This window comes from Vicugna pacos, chromosome 21 (genome assembly GCF_048564905.1).
Source record: "Vicugna pacos chromosome 21, VicPac4, whole genome shotgun sequence".
NCBI lineage: Eukaryota > Metazoa > Chordata > Mammalia > Artiodactyla > Camelidae > Vicugna > Vicugna pacos.
In genome coordinates, this window is record NC_133007.1 from 31115130 (window position 1) to 31119571 (window position 4442).

Here is a 4442-nt window from a genome sequence, read left to right on the forward strand (position 1 = left end):
TTCTTTCTTTTCTAACAGGAAGGGACATTAGAAATCTAAACGTTAGAGATTTTCAACTGTGATTCTTGAACGCTGAGGCAGAATGTGATTTGCAAAGATGGCCACACCTGAGACAAGTGACCTGCCTCTCCATACACAGAGAGGCAGGGTCTTCGTCCTCTGGAATCTGGTGGCCTTGTGACTGTAAACAGAACACAGTGGAAGTAACCCTGCGTGACGTCTGAGGCTGAGTCACAATAGGACATGCAGCCTCTGCTTGGTTCCCTGGAAACCTTCACTGGGGGGAGCCAGCCACCAAATAAGAATCCTACCAATGCAGAGACCATGTGTGGGTACCCTGGGCAATGGCCCCGCTGAGGTCGCAGCTGACGGCCACCCTCAGCCAAAAGCCATGTGAGTAGAGGACCTTGGATGTCCAGCCCAGTTGGCCATCAGCCTCCTGCAGCCCAAACTGACACCTGACTGCACCCCCACGAGAGACCACGGGGATCACCGGATAGCAGGCAGAGGGCAGGATGAAGACCCAGAAGGGTGGGGCTCTGGGACACCCGCTCAGGTAAGGATGGCTTGGATCTGTGGAAGCCCCGCCCCTTCACCTTGGACACTAGGCTGCGGAGGCACGGACAGGGAATGAGCAAGTTACGGCGGCTGATGTGGCTCGTGAGTGACCGTGCCGGTCCTCACCATGAACCCTACAGCTCCAGGCCAGGGGCTCCAGTCTCGGCGCGTCACCGGCCTGCTGGGCCACGGGTCCGACCCCAGGTCAGTTCTGTACTCTTCTGATGGACCCACTATCGTCTCAATAATATGAACTTTAAAAAGTTCACATCGTCCACCTTCCAAAAGCAAATCTATTAGAACAGGGTAACCAGGCCTTGTGTGTATGAACTTTCAATGCGGAGTCAAGTGATCTGCTTTTAATCCAGCAGATTAATCCCAGATGTGTGCTAAGTGTGACTGTACCTTTGTTTTCAAAGCATTACCTAGAGAAACACGTCTTTCAAGAAGTGGTGGAAAGAGCACAGCCCTCTCGGCCACACGCATTTCCTCCCAGTTTCCGTCTGTCCAGTGCTGGCAGCTCCTTTGAGCATCTGCTGCGTTACCTGTTCCCTTCTTCCCCTGTCACGCCCGGGACCTCGGCAGGCCAGTGAGCCACATTCGGGAACGCGTTCAGAGACCATTAGTGCAGGAAGCACGGTGAAATCCGAAGAAACCATGAACCAGTGAGTTGGAAAACACGCCATGAAAGGCCTTTTCAGCCTGTTTCTTTCAGGAGGAGTTTGTTTTTGGATTAAAGGAGTTTATTCAGGTATTCACAAATACCCAGGCTCTCCGCACCAGCTGGAGAGTGGAAACCCGTCCGTCATGATCAATTGCCGTGCCGGGGACTGGCATGTTCCAACTGGGGAATACACGGATGAAAGAGGCGTAATTAGGTGACACGCCTTCAAAGGAGATGAAAGGCCCCAAACATCCTCAGAAACGTAGGCAAAAATACACCCTGAGATCACTGCTCCGTTTATTTTGGGGAGCAGCAGTTCCAATAAAAGCCGAGGTGCCAATGGCATGGAACGCAGCGGCCTCGCACTGGGCTGCTTTCTTTCGGTCTTTTTCTTTTTTTCTTTCCTTGCTCGGGGAAGAAAAATGATGGAAATGTCATTCCTCTATTTCCTCCACTCCTCCAGCAAGTGGTGCAGATGCCTCCCGCCCCAGCGGGCTCTGGACTAAGCCGATGCTTTGATGGGCTTCCACGGAGCTCAGGCCCGGGTGGGGACAAGGGGACCGGCGGCCAATGGCACAAGCATTTGATGCCCCCCCCACTCCCTCCATCAAATTTTTCCCTGAGTTTTCTGAATGGCTCATTTGTATTCTCCATTCCTTTGGTTAAAAAACAGGGCCTTTTCTCTGCTTATATTGCTAAGAAAACACGCAAAGTTCCACAATCTTCTTGCAAGCTCCCCTTCCTTGGATGATCCTTGGTCTCTGATTTGGTTAAACTCAGGAGACTGGCAGGTCTTGGTGACGAGAGAGTTTGGAGCTGGGGGACAGATCGGTCTGCTGATGAGGAAGAGGAGCCCCGGGGAGGCTGGTGTCTCACTCTGAGCCGTAGGACTAGAGTCAAAATAGAAATTTGAGGGATCCTGAACCCCGAATGTGAGCTCTCCCCACTGTTTAATTTCCCTTTATTTTTAATCCTTTAATGGACATGCTCGGACTGTGTTCGCAGCACTCATTAACACATATTTAAATAATTATGGAAAAATCCGCATTTTATGCATCCTTAAGCACTTTGACCTCTGGGCTTGTGCAGCTGGATCTGAGGCGGAGGTTCAGCTACTTGGCGCATTTTAATTAGTGCCCCGACTGCCTCTTTTGCCCCTGTGGTCATGAAGCAGCCCACGGCACACCTGCCTCATTGAGCTCAGAGTCTCCAAAACGCTGTATAAACACTTGGCTTTTTCTTTTCCTTCTCTCCGCTTCCCCCCACCCCTTCTGTTTCCTGGCTGAATTCGAGGGTGCAGAATGAATGTGCTATTGAAAGGCCACTCTGACAACACCGCTAAATACGGGTTCCTCTTGGTTGGCAGAATTTTTCCAGTTTAGGTCAGGGCTGCATGGACAGGGATGGGAGGGTACTCATGGCCAAGACCGCGGTTAGAGCTGAAGGAGCAGACAGACACACGGACAAAGCAGACACGTATTTGTCTCTCTCTGTATCTATACACTTAGGTCTTCTACCTTGAGATGTATTTCTGTGTCCCAACAGGGACCCACGCTGCTGTGCACCTTGGTGCTGGAACGTTACATTACACCCGTCTTCCTTGTCAACACCCCTGAAGTTAATGGCATGCGACTTCCTCGTGCGGTTGGACCATCAGCTTTAACACCAAGTGTCTGCGGGTGAACAAGTGGACGTTCACTCTGCTATTCATTTGTTACTTCTTTAATTTTGCTGTTACTGACAGCATTTGACAGACCTCTTTGCACACACACCTCTTCAGTCTAGTTTGAACATTTACTCGGGACAAACTCCTACAAGAGTTGTCCTGAAAGGGTCTGCACATTTTAGATTTTGACACGTATTGCTCTTGAGAAAGGTGGGGACGATTTAGGATTCCACCTTCCGTGTCAGAGGATGCCCACTGCCAGCCCTCTTCACCAACACTGCGTGTTGTCATTAACAGCAGTCTTTGCCTATGAACTGTTGAAATGTCCCATTGACCGAAGGGGTGAGAAGTGGAGGGTGAGGAGGGACCTGGGCTGGGAGGGGTGGGCAGGGGCACCTGTGGAGAACCTGGAACTTTCGTGCAGGGTAGGGGGCATAAGATGGTGCGGCCACAGTGGAAACCAGTATGGAAGTTCCTCAGAAAATGAACCAAATTACCATATGACCCAGTCATCTCACTTCTGCGTCTACACCCAAAAGCAGGGACTCAGGTACTTGTCCACCCATGTTCATAGCAGCATTATTCACAAGAGGCAAAAGGTGGAAGCAACCCAAGGGTCTATTGACAGATGAATGGATAAACAAAATATGGTCCATCCATCCACACAATGGAGTATTATTCAGCCATGAAAAGGAATGAAGCCCTGGCACCCACTCCATGGATTAATCTTGAGGCATTATGCTGAGTGAAGGAAGTTCATCACAAAAAGACAAATCTGCATGATCCCACTTGCAGGCGGCACCAGAGTGGTCATATTCATAGAGACGGTAGAACGGTGGCTGCCAGGGGTTGGGGGAGAGGTCATGGAGAGTTAGTGTTTAATGGGACAGAGTCTCAGTTTGGGAAGACAGGGAAGTACTGGGCAGGGATAGTGGGGAGGCTGTGCAACAACGTGAATGCTTTAATACCACGGAACCGTACGCTTAAAAATGGTGAAAATGGTCAATTTCGTCTTGTGTATGTTCCACCATAATTAAAGAAAACACCGGACAGCTGCAAGCACCCATGAGAGGCACCTCCCTCATGACTTGGGGGCCCCAGAGTGAGGCGCTGGGAGGCCCTGCAGAGGACCAGTGAAGGGTGACAGGAGGCCCTTGGAGATGACACGGGGTGGGGGCTTCACCCGGCGCACCCAGCGCAGGGGGCCCCGCCCCAGCTTCCATCCACCCGCAGGCCCCGAGGCCATCTTCTGGAGCCAAAAGGTCACCCAGGGGACACGCTCCTGCAGACAGGCCACCGGGCTGCCAAGTGTCAACACGTCTCCACTCAGAGACACTGGCGGAGATAAGAATGCAGGAGAGGTGTAACTTAAGTGTCATCTGAAAGCCACCAGGGGCTTAGCCACACTTCAAAGTGCGACACAGGGTGGGGCCCCGAGACAGGAGGGCGCAGACAATGCACTGGGCGGGTGATTATGACTTATCATGTTGCACCCTGGCGTGTGAAAAGGGCACAGGTGGGACCTCTCCCGGGAACAGGGTGGGGGCCTTGAGG

General features: G+C 51.8%; 1 long non-coding RNA gene across 1 annotated transcript; it reads left to right on the forward strand.

Moving 5' to 3' along the window:
• The first annotated feature begins 261 nt into the window (after positions 1–261).
• On the forward strand, positions 262–3182 carry LOC140688140 (uncharacterized). The gene is made up of 2 exons (XR_012062914.1): positions 262–1223; positions 2731–3182. It is a non-coding gene; the product is annotated as an uncharacterized lncRNA (long non-coding RNA).
• The last annotated feature ends 1260 nt before the right edge of the window (positions 3183–4442 follow it).